A 19411-nucleotide genomic window follows, 5' to 3' on the forward strand; every position below is an offset into this window, starting at 1 on the left:
CAAACAAAGGTGGTATTGCATAAAGGATGTATGCCACTGCTAAGCATAAAAAAGGAAAAAAACCTGAGCTTACGTACTCACCTCCAGATCAAGGATATCAGTCACAAATGTCAGACTAAGCCAGTGATTCTTCATGGTCTCATCCTCCAACCTCATCTGCTCCCCAGCCCCCAACCCAAGTATGTACAATGAGATACAGACCAATGGTATGACAATCTCCTGTTCACTACCCCACAGCACAGGCATCCATAGAACAGATCTCAGATTGATCTATCTCCTCTAACACATAGACAGTGTTACAGGAAACAGATGCTCTCCCATTTATCACTGAGGGTGTTTTGCTTGCTTGTTTGTTTTTAACCCATAAAAAAGAAAAACACATAAACCTACAAATAACCTTGTATGTAACGGAGTAAGAGTTGGATTCATTTGAGGCTGAACCAATCAAAAATCCTACCACAAATCAAACAGTGCTTAATCTGCAGGCCTGCATGATCAAATAGGAGCTACTAACACTAAATTAAGCATGAAGTACCGTACAGAGGTGAGATTTCTCAAGTAAATTACAGTAAGATATTTCTTAAGAAAACTTGTAACAGCTGCATTAACTCAGTCTCAAAAAGTTTATTTCTGCTATAAATCCAGGCAGACTATTTCCTTTAATTAGTGGAGTAAGCTACTCCTCAAACACAGTGGTAAAAATAGATAAAGGAACTTCAGTTAACTATTGCATTTTTAATTCTGTTCAAAAGTATGGCTTAGCTTTTCTTCATATTATACACTCAGCCTGTTCTTTCTATTAGAAATACTGCGCTCTTCTTCCTTCAGATTCTTTGGGCTTTAGCTAAAAAATAAACTAATGAAGTAGTATAGCTGACATGTAAAAATAAAAAAAAGAAAGAAAAAAAGATGCAAGTAGTTATATTCCTCAGAGATATGCAGAGACTGTCTACAGTCTTAACAACAAAAGGATTTCATGCAATTCTAATAAATGGCTCTATGCTATTTACACGTACCAGTAGTCTAGTTTATTTTTTTTTTAAAGGCAATGATTTTTCTAAATATACTAAGTATATTAGGGATACATTGAAAACAGCATTTGATAATAATTATAATTTGATAAAAACAGACCAACACATCTGTGTGAACTATGAAGTAATGTGGTATTTTCTGGATTCATTTATTTATGTGCACTTTATTATCACTGGGAGAGGAGAACCACTTTTAACTTGTTTCGATGTCTCAGAGAGCTTCATCTCAACTCAGGTAATCATAAATTATTGCTTCTCTAAACATGCTCATACACTCAAGTACAAGTTGTCTTGGAATAAACTCTACATGACTTAACTGAAATAAACATTGCACAACAGGGAATATTTTAGATCTAAGGCAACAGCAGCCATCATTCTTGGCCCGGCTTCCTATGTCTCAAGAGCTGCAAAATACGTCACATGCTTCAAAGAGGTGACTAGCAAAGAGATATGAATAGGTGCACAACTAAAGTTCATGTTAAATTCAACTTCACAGTGGGATGCAGGTAGGTTTCCTGTACAGCTTTGTATCTGTAAAATCCAGCAATGAGATAACAAATGTTGCTGTCTCCCAGCCTCTCACATACAGGTTCCTTACAGTACACACTATCACTACATATATGACATCATGACTTCAAACTCTTGGTGAAATACGTACATCGGGATTGATGGGTTGCCCATTTCTGCACAGGAGTTTATAGAAAATGCACTGTTTTGGCAAAAGAGTGTAATTTTTCAAAAAACAAAAGCAGAAATATAACAATGTCAAACTTTTCACTCTTGGAAGAAATGCCTCTGTGGGAAATGTGCAGCTCTCGTGTCTCATATAATGGCTTTATTTTGTGGTTCAGATGCCAGATTCAAACTTACCACATGTGATACTTCATAGTTTGGTAATTTTAAAACCACGTTTTTTGTGGGAGGAAAAAAAAGGCCTTGGTGATTTCTTTTGACTTGCTTCCTTTTAGACCGTCACCTTGATGTAAAAACAAAACATTTTTCATACTCACTTCAATATTTACACTTTGTTCTTTCTGTAGGGAGACATTTGCAGTGGAATAAGTTTCATGTTAATGTGCTTTTTTTCTCCAAGACTACTACAGTGGTTATATCAAAAGCCACAACACCTAATTATCCTATTCCATAAAGTCAACATTTTACCAGGCTCTCCAGTGCACACAGAGACTGTGAATATACTAGGTGGTCTGCAGGTGCAGCAACTCTCCCCTCCAACAACTGTGCATATCACTCACAGTACGTGCACACACATCTTCCCATGTAGAAGAGAAGTTTGATTTTTCTATCTCCATTCAGGTCAGGGCTATGGCTGATGCTACATATATTACCATTTCAAAGGATAAAAAGCCATAGATTTCTACATCTTCTTATAATTTCAAATGGCTGCTTATCATATAACTTACAAATTGGTTGTGGTCTGCCTCATAGTTATGACTCCAGCATGCTTGAAAATCAAGATGTAAAATTGAGCAATTCATATATCTGCAGCGGTCTCCAGAGTACTATGTGTCTTTAAAACAATGATTTACCACCTGAGCTACTCATATTATGGAACACAATGACACAACCCTAATATTATTATCATGTGATAAAATTTTATTCAGTGCTCAGACTGTGAGCTCAGAGAAACACTCAATCGCACACCTTAGCAGTCTATCTGAGGATAAGTAGGAAGGAAACAAGGAAAACTAACTTTGTCACCTCCCCCCCAGCACTTCACATTTTAATAAATAAGGATGTAGAAGGAAGCATTTCATTGTACATTTTAAGAGTTCTCTCTACCATTAGGTTAGCTATACTGGGGCAGTAGAGCTATCTCTGCAGGGAAAAGACATGGGATGGTAGAGAGGAAAAGGGGCAAGGGTCTACAAAATTACTCAGTTGGACATTTTCCAATTTCATCAGATTTGAAAAAAAAAAATCCCTGAATTCACTTACAACTTCAGCAAGATGAAGAATACTCTCAGAGACCAGGTGGATAATCTCAGTGGAGTTTTTTATGGATCTTCCCACTTTCTTCCTACTTGTGTAATTGGAATGAGATGATCATGACCCTTTTACTCTCCTGGCAGTGCCAAGGAGGACTGAATTTCACAGCATCCAATTTCACACTCTTCTTTTTACCCTTTCCTCATGTAGAGTTTGAAGATGCTTTTGCTGACTTGCTCAGTAGAACAGAAATGTGACTACATTTTACTACATTAAACAAAGCACTCACAATGCATGTATCAGAAGCTGAAGCACAAGGAAGAGTTTTTCTCCTTTTTTTCAAAGGCTCAAACAGAAGTAGAATGGGGCAACAATTACTTAATTTTTCTAATTTTCAAAGTAGCACAAACCAAATGAAATTTCTGCATCACCAAGATTTCATATATACTGCATATCATAACTTACAATGCATATTTGGTCATCATACAGATCATCATACAGATTTTGGTAGTTTCAGATAAAGTGCACATCAGATTGTGTGGGTGGCTGATCGATAAAGAACAATCAACTTCTAATGAAGATATTTACACCCGCTTATGTATACACTCGTACACATAGTACAGCATATATGCAAAAAAAATCTGAACAGTTTTTCCACAATAGAGGAAATAAGTGTTAAAAATGGCCATTATGTTGTATTCTTATGGACAGAAAATTAAACTAATTATTGGCAATAGAGGTCTGCTGCATTGTCCTTCACAAGCCAGTGTGCCTCTCTCCACCTTTCTACTACTTTCATCTTAATAATGACAGAAATTTGGGGATAAGATAGTATATTATCCTGTTTTTCTATTTGTCTCGCTCCAATTTACAGGAGGGAGAAGGGGTTCTTTTAATATATGTATACCCGATGGCGAGATTAAGACACAACGGGTCAAATGTTAGCCCGACCAGTTTATTACAAATCCTAGTAGCTTAGGGAGATGGGGAAGGGAAGGTGGGCGATAGAAAAGAGATTAAAAAAAAGCAAGGAGTCTTTGTAGAAAGCAAGAGAGATAGTCACCACCAGGGGTCCAGCGTTGTTTGTAGTGCCGACGTTGATCTTCTCAGGTGATGGGTCATCAGGGCTTGCTGTTCAGTTGCCAACCGCTTTGGTTGAACAACACCTCCAGCAGCAGTACAAACTTATTTATAAGTCCAAATTGGTCGAGTCAGCTCTCTTTGGAGTGACAGTTAGTGGTTGAGTCAGCTCTCTCTGGAGTGGCAGCTTCTGGCTTTGGGATCTCAGCAGAAAACCCATCTTCCGGGCCTTGCCAGCAGATAAGAGGGAGCAGGAAGGTGCCCACCTGCATCCTGTTTTTCACAGGATACGATGGTATCATTCCCCAGTCTCACATACCAAGCTGGCGCTACTTGGTCACAGGCCAGATCTTCTGCCAGTAAACACTCCTGAGCACTCTCTTCCTGGGGCAAACAGCCCTGAAGGAAATGCTTTCGAATGTTCACACGGTGATGTTGATTGCCACATGGCGACACCCACCATTTGCCTCCTTGGTAAGTCAGTTAGAGTCTTATCACAAAACATACCTCAGAAAGCAAGCTTTGAGCCAAAAGAAAAGAAGGGTTCAGACACTATTTCAGGTATTTTTTGCAGGTCTGACCTCACTTGAGGTCTTTTGGTGCTAATGAAATATAAATTATAATGCAGACACTTAGCTTCAAGTGCTTCCTAAAAAAGTAGGTGAAGATTACATTCAAAATGATAGAGGATTCATTTGTTCTACAAGATTTTTTAATGTCTTGCACAGGCCTCCTATTTTTGGATGAGAATGCTTTGAGGTCAGGGCAAGAATTGTTCTCCCACAAGAAACTCAGGTGAAAGTAATTTACTTGAGAGGCTTAATCAATTCTCCTTTTGAATGCACCGAACTGCAGTAAAGCAGTATTCCAGCGATAAAGAAAAATGTAGTAGAAAGTTTCCTTTCAATTACAGCATCTTAATTTGACAGAAAGAAGTTTGTCTTTCACAGAAGGTGGATTGCTAGCTAGAAATAAATTAACTTTTGGGAGAATAAATTTCTGTCACATCATTCTAATATGTTTGTCAACCACCTGATATCTCTATGAGGATAATAAAAAATTATTTAAATTGTCATGCCTTTAAAGAAGCCATTCTTTATCTTTTAGACACTGTAAAATTACATTGTAAAATTTATAGCAAGGAAGGTAGCAGGGAGTTGATCAAGTCCAGCACTAAGTACTTTCGGCTGCATAGTAGCAGCTGATGCAAGTTTATTGTTTCCACTTCCACAAGTTTTTTAATACACTAGATGAGCAATCTCTTTATCAACTTATCAGTGTTTTCCACAGCCCACTAAAATCCTTCTGGATTTTGGTCCCAATGAGGAAGATAGAACATGGTCTGCTGTATTTTCAAGGTCCACTGAAAGGGCATTCTTTGAATTAAATGCACATTATTGCAGGAGCTGGGAGTTACCATATGTTCATAGCAGTCAGTGTTTTTCACCTGTCAATGGCTATACTATATTCAAAGCTTTTATACATGTAGGTGTTATTTATATACAACTTTTGGGATGTATATATAAATGTATACTTAGATACATATATATAAACCTTCAGATGGACAGATATAATCCTAGATATCTTGTTAGTTTGTCAGAGCATAATACTGAACAGTGAACGCTCCAAAATTTCGATGCAAACCAGAGTTTTAGGGAACTCAGAAACAAGTATGTATGCATTGAAACACAATTAATCAATCAACCTTCCCCATTCCTATCCAAAATCTACTCCTTAAACAATGAACACTGAGGCAGAACAAGGATTCCTAGCAATGAAAAATAAAGAAATCCAGTACTTCAATTATCTTGAAAAGGGGTAAAATTGATGGAGTTAAATTTACAATACCAACAAACAGATAAACTTCTGTAATGCTAAATCTGAACAGACAAAAAGAAAATAAAACCTCCAGATATTTAGCCCTTTATGTTCAATAAAATATAAAGACAAATTGTTCACTATATGGTGCTGCAAACTGAGGACTTCATGAAATCCTCAAAACTGAGCTCCACACCTTTCTAAACTGCTCTTTTAAAGAATTCTTCAGTATCTGATTGTTAGGAGAAAATGCTATGAGAAAAGGCAAAACAGAAACTATTTGGAATTAGAAAAAAACAAAACTAGAGGTTTTTAAGATGTCTACAGGAAAACTGTAAGCTCTAATAAGACTCATTTTTGACATAAATATTTAAAGAAGAAAGCTGACATGGAAATAATACATTTTGAATATTTAAAGAAGAGTCTTCATGGAAAACAGTTAAGATGGCAATGATGATTGTAAAAAATGGTTAAAGATAAAAGAACACATGTTGACAGGAACAACTGCACTCCAAACTGGATGTAAAAAATTACATGCACAAATAAATATATTCTTATGATGTATTTTCATGCACATCTTGGGACCAGAATTTTGTACACATTTAAAATTTATTCTTGGTGACTTGAAAACTGCATGAGTCACTTCAAAAAAAGTGTTTCTGTTGTCTGGTTAACAACATAGAAAGAATTATAATGAAACAATGTCAGTGCCTCCATGGATTTAAACAAATTTTCAAGCTGAGAAGTTTAGCGTAACAGGAGAAGTATTTCTTCAAAAAATTAGTGACTATCCATAGAATAAAGAAACACGGGAGTAATATGGATTTTAAAAAAGGAAACTCTCATTGCCATATCTTCTATATATATGTTGTTTTCCTTTCAGCCTCAAGGGACATATATCACTGAACATAAATTAGGATTTTAAGGAGAACATTAATTGTTATTATAACCAATTTGTAACTACAATAAAGGGCTTACAATCTGCATGAAAAAAAGCTATTACATCTAAACATTTCCCAGTCTACATTCTCTGTATTTAATTCTACCAGTTATCCAAATAAAATTCAAACATTAATAAAGAGCCAGCCCTGTGTCCTCCTGAGATACTGAAAGCATAGATTATGGTGAGTGCAATCAGCAGAGAGCTACAAACTGAACATAAGTCTTAATATAAGGATTACTACTATCACCCAGGAAGCCTAAAGGTATATCTGTGCTGTGAACAAGAAGTATCCCCCGCCCTATATACAAATGTGTCCTCAGCTGGTAAGCTTGGAGGCTAGTCCTGGCAGCATCAATTTGTCCAGAAGTTCCTTCTAGTGGGAAGCACCCTTCAACTCAAGGCAAGAACTATTTGAAGCAACTGCCATCAAAAATCAGAATAAGATGGACTGTAAGATGTCTTGATGGATGATTAGTTTTAACAGTATTAATTGCACACAGATCAGAGATGAAACAAGGATCTTGAAGGGTATTCAATGTAGCATAGAATATGACATTTGAACATGCTACACTCCAGGACCTATAATATATAAAAAATAAACATACTTTACTATAAGTGTATGCTAGCTTCCAACAGAAGCTTTTCTTCTGAGCTAGCACAAGGATTTCACAATGAATCTTAATTATTAATGGCTCTACGTACAAGAGCAAATCACATACTACATAATGCTACATCTTCTGTGCATTTGTGAAGAGAGACACATCTCAAAAGTGCAAGTTTTTCTCTCTAGTGTGGCAATCCATCTTCATCAACTTATTCTCCAGGGAAGTGATTCTGTGAACTTTCAGAGCTTTAATGTTCCTACAATGGCAAAAGCACTATAATTTTTACTATAATTCACATCTTATTGGGTTATATATTATATTCCAGAGAGTTCTCTGTATAGATCTATATTCAATATAAAATCTGAAAATTTATTTAACATTGTTTCTTTCTTTCTTTTTTTTTAATTCATAAATGTACTCAGTAGGCACAAAATTGTATAGATCACCAACTGAAAGAAGAAATAAAACCTCCATTCAAGTCTGTGTTATGTAATAATATTTCATCTTTAAAAGTTAGGAAAAGCTGCATTTAAGTGTTATAATGCAAAAAAATCTGCATTAATCAAATCCTGTGTGTTTATTTGCTTGTTTTCCTTTAATACTTGTTAAACTGAAAAGAATTTTCAACCAAAAGCAAATAGTTGGGTAAATTTATGGTATCATAATGGAGACTAGACTACTAGAATACTGAATTTTGGCTGATTTATTTGGGGGCAAAGGGAAGATAGGGAGATGTTTGTTTCCAAAAATACTAACTGCTCTCTTCCACCCCATCTCTAGTTTAAAATTTAAAAGTCCCCAGCAGCTAAAAATTGGTACATTCCTGTCAGTTGTTATATTAAAATGTTATTCCTTATGTTGTGAGGACACAATTTTCAAAAAGTAATAAATTCCTTTTGTGAGGTTCCATCCATTTAATAGACTGGTGAATTGAACCCAAACTTCCTGCACGATATAGACAGAATCAGTGACAGAAGCACTAACTGATAGGGCCCAAAATTACAACATTCCAAGTTGCACCATTTTTGTCCGCTCAACACTGAAGGACAGTATTTGTGATTCTGCATTCCATTTGCCTTCAGCAAGACACTTATGGGATCTGGTCCATAGAACAACAGTCTCAGTACTGAGATACAAGGCTCATGGAAATAGGCTTGTGAAGTCTAATTTTAATAACTCATACATACATTTCAACATTAAAACCAGTGGTGAGAATAACTTGAAGTCACTCCCATTCACTAACACTCTATGCCTTGGCAGTATGAATCTAAGAATTCAACCTGATGTTTTGCTTTCAAGATTGTCCTTTGAGTAATCAGTGTCTGCACCCAGTGTATTTATGATTTTATTTTTTTCTTCTGTTCCACTTCCCTACATATGTTGCGGACAAATTTCAGTTATTCTGTCATCTTTTAACAGCTACTCTACTACTTCTGTTTCATTTGTTTTCAAATTAAGTTCCTATTCATTCTAGCAATGGCTGAGTTTGTGATGTATGACTGTGCTTAATCTGAACACATCATCAGTCTCAACTTTGTGAACAGCTATTTCTGCAGAGAAATGAGTCCAATGTTACACTGGGATTCCGGTTCACTGGAGATCAGGATGATAACAGCGTTACCAACACCATGATTTTCTGTAATAATTTCTTATTACTTCCAGAGTTATTGATGCATACAGAACAAAAATAAAAGTATGATGAATTAAAATCACTGATGGCACTCATACAGCAAGAAGCAGACTCTACCTGCTAGTCTTAACCAGATATTTTGCAGACATCACATAACAGAAAAGCACTCAGAAAGTGTGTTTGCTGCTGAGATGAGCACTGATTTTTCAATTTTTGTGAAGGAAAAAATAGGAAGAGAGCTACCTAATCTTTGACACTTTCAAAGCAACAATCCTTCTCCCATCCATCTTTCATTTCCAACGGCTGAATTCACTTTATGCAGTTCCAGATACATTGCATGCCTAGAAAGGGACTAGTTCCCATACTGTTCAAAGCATCTTTAGGAAGATGCAGAAGCCTTCCCCCTCCTGCAGTGCAGACACAACAATGCTGCAGCCATAAGCAGCTGCAGACAAGCTGTACACAGGAAATATTTGATCCTCTTTCTCATGAGTTCCTGTTGCTTGTGCTATGTTAGGCAGGACCAGTGTGCACAGTGAATTTCTGTCTTTGCTATGGAGTTATTCACTGGGAAAAAACTGTTGGGGAACACCCCGGTATCCCCAAAGGGTTGCCCTACCAGTACTCGCGTGGGGAACGCACGATCAACTCAATATGAGATGCGTCCGATTTTATTGTAGCAACACACCATCTTATATAGCATACATGCTCCCAGGGATACAGGGTCTATGCGACCAAGCGTATAAGAGAACAATACCGTTATCCAGGCTAATTTGTGTACAGTACATGTTGTTAAGTACAGAACTCTACTAGAAACACCACATTCCATGCAAGTATAACTTGCCCCTTTCATCTAAGATTACATCGTAAATCATTAGTAAATCAGTAGCTATGTGCTGCCGAGCAACCTGCCCTCCAACAAAAAACAAAGGACATTTCTGCTTGACCACAATCTCTCCTGAAGAGCACTGCTGATATATTGTTGCTAGGTGAAGGGCAAAATGTCCTTCATGAGGTGGCTGCTGGTCTGAAAGTGACAATATGACAACATGGTAGCCCTTTCAGCTGCACAGAAGACATTACAACATGGAGAGATTCCTTGAAGGTGGGACAGACTGAAGCTTCCAAAATGCATTCCCATGTAATGATTTCTCTGCAGGAGTGATCCAGAATCAATGTCTGAGGGGATTGCTTCTCAAAGCAACCTGTGCCTGGGTGTAGGAAACCATCTCTCTTAGCAGTGGGCTGGGTGGGAAGCAAGAGTAGGCAGAGTTAATCTCTTCAGTAAGGAAAACAGCTTACACAGTGGATAAAGTCAGCAAGCTCCTGCAATGAGCATCTTAAACAAGGTCATGCAGGTAGTCTGTGGTATAATAAGTCAGAATAATAAAAACAGGCTGGCAAACGCTCTCTAAAAGGTTTCTTTAGTGTTAAAACTTAATTCTTCCCTCAGTTCCAATAAAATAAAGTAAAATAAAAATTTCATACCTTACTGCTCATTTTGTTTTTCTTATCTTTTGTACCATATCATTACGCTGCCTCTAATATGCATAGCAAACCCAAAAGGCTCTCCTTGATTTCGTGATTACCGAGAGGAGTGTTTTCCTAAGCAATTAGTAATCATACTAAGGCACAGTTCCATACAAGGTTCTATAATGACAGGATAAGAAAATATTTGAAATGCAAAGCATATCTACCACTAAATTATCAAAAAGACATAATAGCAAGATAGTAAATGTGTGGTATGTATATTTAGTATTTATTACAGAAATTTACTGGATATAAATTATAAGGAAATGCCAGATGCATCTAATAAATATGAATGAGGAAGTTTTCATACCCCCAGAGCTATATATGTTGCTGTCTTGTAACTCTCCAGTTGAAAACATTGTATGAAAATCACTTCACTTTGTTTTGAATTGGATCCTCTAAATCTTCTATACCTGTGTTAATCAGCTAGTGCAACACAAGTTTTTATGTTCAGTTAAAGTTTCCAAAGGAACGCTTCAAGAAGGAAAAGAAAGTTAACAGAAAGTGGAGGAAGGAAACAAAACTGAAACACCAGCACAGCAGGAAACAGTATCGTCAGTAACTCAGTAACAAAATATCATGATTATTTGCTTTGTATTTGTGATTAGCTGGCATTCCAGCCTGATTTAAATGAACGTGGAGAAAGAAAGAAAAGAAAAAAAAAAAGATTTTAATAAATAGTGATCTGATGGGGGGGAGGGTGTAAGGGATAATTCTTTTTTGCACCTTTGCCTCAAAGCTTGCTGAGGAACACAGATGGACAAGTCCAGACAAGTCTTGGACGAAGCTGGAAAAATCTTTTGTTTGAAGATTTGCAGGCCAGGGGCAACGAGAGAGATAAGTAGCAGCTTAATGGGCGGGAAATGGTCTTTTGTGTGGGCTCATCTCAAGGGAGATGGCCATCTCAGGGGTGCTGCACATGACTCCTACCTAAGCGGCCAGGAACGCCTGCAGATGACTCTTACCGAAGTGCCTAGGAATGCCACATTGACGGAAGAAGAAGGATAAAAATGGGACCTACAACCAAGAGAGATGAGGTCTCTGACATCAGATTCCTCATGCCTGCTGCCAGACTTTCCTGGGCCTGCAACCTGCTTGCTGCCTGTTTCTCCTGGACTCCCTGCTTGCTGCGTAAGGACGGCCACTCTGCTGCTGCCTACTTCTGCGCTCCTGCATCGGCCTCGGACCATCGGAACGGCATGCAACGGGATGCTGCTTGATCTTTGGTGGTGACTATCCCCGCTTCACGTAATTCTTGCTCTTTCCTGTCTTTCCTATCACCCACTTTGCCTTCCCCATCACCCTAATTCGTAATAATCGCCGGCCTTCCCTTTCCCATCTCCCTGATTGCCTAGGATCTGTAATAAACTGGTCAGACCAACATTTGAACCGTTGTTTCTTAATCTCACATCGGGTATACACATATCAAAGAACTCCCTCTTGCTCTGATAATCGGAGCGAGACAGAGGGGGAGGTATCTTTACAGATAAAGCAGATTCTACGACTACAAATATAGTTGCTCTACTACAGAGACGCTTCATACTGGATACACTACACTTTGCCCTTGAACATTATTTGTAAATTTTCATCTTATATATTTAATATTAAAAATAATGCAAAATACAATCATCTGCAGACTGCCAAAACATTGAGAAAGACAGAAGGTGAATACTGCATAGAAAATAAAACAGCTCAGTTGATACAACTATATACATGAGAAATTAAATCAAAATAACATTTTGATTTCCCTATTATCATACGCACACAATTTATACAAAAATAGCCTATGTTCTTTCCCAGGTAGGTAAAAAAAAAATAAATCCCATGGAAATGTGCTGCAGAAATAATAGAAAGTTTAGCCACTGCTTCTGTTGATTGAGACGACAAACAAAAGGAAAAAAATATACATATTTCTTAGCAACCAGATAGAGAATGCTTAGTTCAGTGTAAGTATGTGGGTGAATATCAATGTTATCGTAATCTTTCCTTTTTATTTTCTTTTGTCTTTTTAACAAAAGAATATGCCCGTATTTATTAAAAGCATATATGCTATTCATTAACACATACACTTTATAGAATTTGATTCTATTCCCTGTAGTAGATTATTGAAAACACATTCACTCACACGTTCCCGGGTTTCGGCACCACTTGAAGACACACTCACAGACACACACAGACACACACACAATAGCAGCAAGAAAAGCTTTTTTTATTCAAAGGTGTAGCACTACTTTTATAATACTTGTTATCCACTATTGCCATCTAAAGCTTACTCCCTTAATGCTGATTGGATATTTTTGCTGAGGCATGTAGCAGTGAAGCATGAAGCAGTATTTTCCATCTATTGACATATCAAAAGGTAGCTTATCGGATCATCTTAGTTTGCCATTTTCCCTGCGTCACGGGTACATTCTTTGGTCAACTAGTCCCTGTTCCTTCGGGGAGGGGGGCCTTTCTCGTTACATCTCGTATCCTCACAACCGCCTATTACAACAGATTATATTGACCAAATTCAGATTTCAGAGAGTCTCTTTATGCACCTTTTTTCTACCACTGATGATATTACAGCCACTTCACCTGCACTGATACTGCCAGAATTCAGAACTTACTGCATATTATTTAGTAAGCTGAATTTTAATCTTATTTGTAAATACATATATATGGAAACAGCTTGTACAGCAAACAACAGAGGTACATCCAAGAATTGCCCCTACCTTTCAAAGACAATGACAGTTTTATATCATCTTCACTAATAAAGCCAGCTCAGTAATTTGTGATGATTTTTAGCAGCTCTGACCACTACTTTGACTGAATGCCATTTATCAAGGGCATTTCTGACATTCACACTTATTTAGAGGGAAAAATGGTTTCCTACAACTGTCCTTCCATCCATTTTCAATAAAAGTAAGGCTAGGTAATAGCTTGGATTACTTCTTAAACACAAAGGTCCTTTGAAGTTTGACATTTGTGTGATTGTGCATAGAAAGTGACAGTCATTTCTTACCTGCTTATTTAAAATGAGCAAAGGATGAATGCAACCACTATGCAGATTGTGAGATTGACATGTAATTGCTAACACAAGTTTTGGCACAGAGCCTGAACGCCATGCTGACCTATGCTCATGAGGAACTTTCTGTCCTCCTCCTTTTCCTGTACTTCTTCACATATGAAGTCTAATTAAAAAAATAATAATTATTATAACAATAAAGAAAAATACACATTGTATGTGCAGACTCTGGCTGCATCCTTTATCTCTAGCTAATTAACTCTCCAGAAGCCTGCAAATCTTGAGGTGACACTGTTGATAACACGCAATAATGGTGTAAATTACAAGGACTACTGAGGCTAGGAACGGGAAAGAAATGGACTTAATTTAGTCCTTGTTAGAATGGGTCATTATCAAAAAGCTGACTAAAATATGAGAGAATGAACTTCACTTCCTACAAATCTTCTGAGATGAAAATCTTGTCTTAAGATAGGAAGTCAGAGATGTTAATTGCTGTGAAGCATAGAAGTTCAGCCGAGAACAGCACACATTGTGATTCATGAATATGAAAGCAGGATTCATTTATCACTTTCTTCAGACCCACTACAGACAAATGCTGTTAATCTTGGTATTGATGCAATAATTTGCTCTAAACCTTAAGTTCTCAAGATCTATTCAACAAAGGCTCATGTTATGACTTCTCGCTTCCTTTGTTGTAGATTGTTTTTGAACTCTCTTTAGAAACAGAAATCCTAAAGAATGATTTATGTCCTAGATGGAAAACACACAGCTACCTTGTGAATTTTCTGTTTCTCAGTAAGGACTTTGTTAGAACTGTGGGAAAGAAATATCAAAGATGTTTACTTTAAATGGCTGATCTCAGAGCAGAGCAGCGGCTGGCACAATGAGATATTTCACTAATTATACAAGCACACAAATTTGTCATAATTTCACACTCAGAAATTCTTCCTGGCAGAATACCTAGAAGTAAAAAGGACTGTTTTTCTGGCCTTCCTTTCTTTCTCTTCTCATATTTTCTGTTTTGTTGTTGTTTTCTTCTCTGTTTAGTAAAACTGCAGCAGGAATAACATTTTTTTTTTTTTTTTTTTTTTTGATTTTTATTTTTCTGGCCTCCATCTTGAGAGACAGGAGAAGATGGCCCCAGCCAGGCGGGACCCCCGGGAATAACATTTTTTTTTTTTTTTTTTTTTTTTGCATTTCATTGATATGTTGTACTTTATGATGACAGAGATATTCAAGAGACAGGTCTGATTTTGTTCTGCTGTAGTATATTGTTTTGCTTTTTTCATATAAACAACAGATAGATAAGTTACTATTTATTTCCTTCTTTGTCCTACTCCTTAATTATTTCAGTGCTAAAATGCGGAAACAGCTATAACAGAAACAGAAGATTTAGACTGGACATTAGGAAGAATTCATTCAATTAAACAAAAATCAATGGTCGAGCATTGAAAAGGGCTGCCCAGGGAGATGGTAGAGTCCCCATCCCTGGAGTTATTTAACAGACGTGTGGCTGTGGCACTAAGGCACATGGTACAGAGATGGGACTCCGTAGGTGAAGTTGATGATTTTACCTGATGATTTTGAGGGTCTTTTCCAACATAGATGATTCTATGATTCTGCCAGTGAGGGATTCCAGTGCATACAAGATCAAGCATCCCATCTTCACCAGGAACTGGAATCATATTTTCTACATTGTCCAGCTGATACTAAACCTCACATTACACAGCAGAGAATAAGTTCTTCACAAGGAAAGTTCTTAAATGCTTCATGTGGAGTTCTTCTTGTGCATAAACATTTTCATCCCCTGAACTATTTTCAACCTCAGTTTGCATTCTGGTTGTCCATATTGTCCTTACGAAAATCTTTTCGCAACTCCAGATGCACTAAGCTTTTTTCTCCACCAATACATTATAACGCCAAGTACCTTACATTAATTATAAACTGTGTGGAAGGTTTCTTTTTAAGCAGTTTCATGGATATTGTCATTCAATTTCTTACTCTGTCCTACTGAAAGGGAGTGAACAGAATTACCTGCCTGAACTTCGTTTCTGCAACAGTTACTATTTGTTACTCCTATCTTCTGTCTCCAGCATTCTTTCATCTCTCCTAAATGGAATTCAAAAAATTTCACCTCATTCAGATTTTATTTTACAGGAATCACATTTCTGTGAATACTGTAGTTGACCATATAGGTTTTGAATAATTTTATTCTATTTATTTACCTATTTTGAGGGGAGGAGAAGCAAGAAAGGAATAAGCTAAACAGGACTGAAATCAGTATTCCATGCAATTTCCTTGATTTAATATTTTATTCTCTATCACATTTCCTGCATCCTTCTTTTTTTGACATTTGGTGTCATTTTCCTACAGGTTGCTAAACACTAAGATATTTTCATTGAGATGTTCATGATGGAAGCTAGAACTACGTGTTTATATTATCTTAAATGAAATGACATTTGAAGTAAGACAAATGATGTGCAGTTTATATGTTCTTTCAATATGGTGGCAATTCTAAAATTCTTTCCACTATTTTTGTAACATCTATTATTTTTACATTCCTTAACCTCTTCATAAAACTGTCATATTTGAGTTACCTGTAGGTTACCATCCTTTCTTTAAAAATTTTGTCAATAAATGGTGATCATTTTGTCATTCTTATAATGTTTATTTACTTCTACTACAATAAGTACCTCGGAATCTTGGACATTGACTGACCTAGCTGTAAAATCAAAACAGAAAAAGCACTCCTCATACCAAATAGATCACAGGTTAAAAGCAAATCCATAGATCTTTATAGAATTCTGTTCTCTAGAATGTAAATAAGAACAAATCTACTACAACTGAAGACTGTTAACTCAGCCAAGGTGAACTGAAGCATGTTCTCAAAGCCTTTTAATTGCCATCTACTTTCCTCCCCTCCCCTCTTCCTACTATTCATTACTTCCTGGAGAATGAATTACATCCCACCCAAAATAGTCATTATGAACATCTTGTGAAAGGTGGTATTTGTATGCAAATAAAAATAATTATTAACACTTTTCTGTCAAGTTTTCATCCTTAAAAATTACAGTCATACTTGATTTAGTTCATTATGAGATTTGAATACTGAGTTGTCTTTTTTTTTTTTTTTTTTTTTTAGGAATCTGAGCTTTCATTAAAAGGAAGAAAATGTTCTCTATTCCCTAGAGGCATGAGTAGATCCATGAATATATGAAACAAGAAGTCAATGCAAAGCTCATGCTAGTTATTTTTTACACGCAGAAGAAAACAACACAGATAATAAAATTAATAAGATCACCAATCTGAAATCTAAACATCTTCATTGTACTTCTGCTTTTATTTTTAGGATGAGGTCCCACAGAATTCCAAGTTCTGTTTTTTTGTTGTTGTTTTTTTTTCCTTTTTTCCGTTGCCACAAACAGAAGAAACTGAAAGTGGTCTTAGAAATTGCTGTGCCTCAAAAACTGCTCCAACTCTACCAGAGCAATGCCATTGCTTAGCAAACATTCAAGTCTGAAAATAAGACAGAATCTATGAATCATTTGGTGTACATTTGTGGGATTAAGTAGTCTTGAAGTCTGATATTTGCTCAAGGTAATGCTTATGAACTTGCCCTGAAGAGTCATTCCACCAAAATAAAAATAAAATACTAAAATATGCTAAAATGTTTTAAAAATAAAATAGTAAGATAAAATTTGCAGAATTAAAAATCCCCGAAGTGCATTCATTCCAATGTATTTGTACATTTAGTTTTGTGAGTTATTAGCATAGAAATTTTAATTAAAATTTTTGATAACGATAAGAAAGAAATTTGATCTGAGCTCCTCATCTGGAAAATGTAGATTAAAAAAAAAAAAGCAATATTTAATTAGTCCTGATGATTTTTGCGTAAGGAATAAAATCCTCCAGGGCTAATTAAAATACTTTGGGCTTCTGCTAATAAGACTTAGCAGAAGCAACAAGAAATATAATATCTGACTTTTATGAAGAAAAAATGTTGAATTGCATACATTCCTATGATTTTTTTTTCCTCCAAGATAGAGAGTTGCAGAAGTTTTTAGCAAAATTTTAACATTAATTGGACTAGAGAATATGAATATTTGCAACCAATGCAATAATGCTGTTAGTTATCTACAATAAGTAAGTTTTATTCATTTCTTTTTATCACTGAAAGAATATATAAACTGAGATCTTCTGCCTTATTGTATTTACAGTAGGTTTATAGCTGAAACACTTTTTAAATCTGCCATCTACATCTCAAAAGGAGAGAGGAACGCATCCTTTCCTGGCAGCTCCTTTTTCTGCAGCATTTCAAGAATCTATTTTTGATTGAAGTGATGAAAGAGTCTTTTCAAATCACTATGTTCATGTAAATAAAATAAATAAACAGAGCTCTTAGGTTTACAGTTGGGTTCAATGTACAAAGCAGAGTTCATTCCCAGATAAATCAGTACAAGACAAAACACAGGAGTATCCTAGGGCTTGGACACAGAACTACACATTGAACTTGTGCATGTATCAACAGGTGAGCAGAACATAAAGAAGTTACTACACTCGGATGCCAGATCTCAGTGTCTGAAATATTTTTTTCTTTTTGTAGTTATCAAAAATTAATTTGTTTTTTTTACATAACCTCACTTTTAAATTATTTTTTCTATTGCTGAAAAATCTTCAGTTAACTTCACTATAAACTTCAACAAGTTTATTATTCTGTACTTTATAATATCTCATTTTGAAATGCATAGTGCCATTTTATTTTTCAAAGATAAAAAGCACATATTTTTCTAAATAAAGGAGTGTTCTTAGGTACAACATAGCTTTTACTGTCAGGGAAATACCAGCATCAAACAAACTCCAGATCTTATTATATGATATTTATAAAGGAAATTCGAGGTCCATATTATCAAGATATTACAGGGTGCTTTGGAGAGTGGTAAAATACAAAGATCACTCCAGAGCACTATAATCTCTGTTATTTTAAAACATGGTAAAGATGTGGGGAAAGTGCAGTAGCTACAGACTCATATTTTTAATTAATCTAGACTGTAAAATCTTGCACAAGTGTGAACTAAGGTCTGTATTTCCCAAATTAATTTGCCCAAATCAAGTGGGCTTTTTTAAGACAAGGTTATCAAACAATAGCATCAGTTCCTAATAGGTGCAATAAACACTGTACAACACTAAACTAACTATTACGTGCTTTATTATTCAACATAGAAATGAGGCCTGGGTTAACAGAATGAGTTACTCTTTTGAAGTAAGGAAGAAATACAGAGCTAGGAATAATTTCTATACTGAAACCTTAGTGATTTTCTAACATCTTCCCCCTCTCCCCACCACAACAGAGATGATAAATAATTGTATTGTCACCTTTCTCTATTTCATATTTTCTACACAAAGAAATAGAATACTTTATAAACATTTCAAACCACAGATTTTGTTAACTTTGGAGCATTAAATGTTACATCCACAGAAAATATAAAAACCTCACCATATCAATAAGCATTTTACTATAAGCTCTAGCCATTGGCATACAATGTCTTTACATCTCTTATATTTCTCTTGAAGGAGAAAGGCCGTAACCTTGCATTGACATAAAGATGCTGAAGTAGCTAATCCTACAGAAGGACAGAAGTATTTATGTCAATTATTTCTGTGAGCTAAATCGTAGACCTTATGCAAACTGGATTTTGAAGTAGAAGGGGAAGAAAGTGTAAACACAGAAAAGTTGAAATCCATTGGTGATTAAAATCGGATGCTACACAAGCAGGTGACTGGAATAGTAAAGCTCTCAGGTTCCTTCCAGACTACTAGAAT

The 19411-nt window shown here is 36.1% G+C and overlaps 2 long non-coding RNA genes across 2 annotated transcripts; one reads left to right on the forward strand and one right to left on the reverse strand.

Annotated features, from left to right (window-relative positions):
- Positions 9710–12768, reverse strand: LOC110394597. Its single transcript, XR_002435731.1, has 2 exons — positions 12710–12768; positions 9710–10299 (listed from the first exon to the last, which is right to left on the reverse strand). It is a non-coding gene; the product is annotated as an uncharacterized LOC110394597 (long non-coding RNA).
- Positions 10992–18779, forward strand: LOC110394596. Its single transcript, XR_002435730.1, has 2 exons — positions 10992–11813; positions 16734–18779. It is a non-coding gene; the product is annotated as an uncharacterized LOC110394596 (long non-coding RNA).

The sequence above is a fragment of the Numida meleagris genome, chromosome 2 (genome assembly GCF_002078875.1).
Source record: "Numida meleagris isolate 19003 breed g44 Domestic line chromosome 2, NumMel1.0, whole genome shotgun sequence".
Taxonomy (NCBI): domain Eukaryota; kingdom Metazoa; phylum Chordata; class Aves; order Galliformes; family Numididae; genus Numida; species Numida meleagris.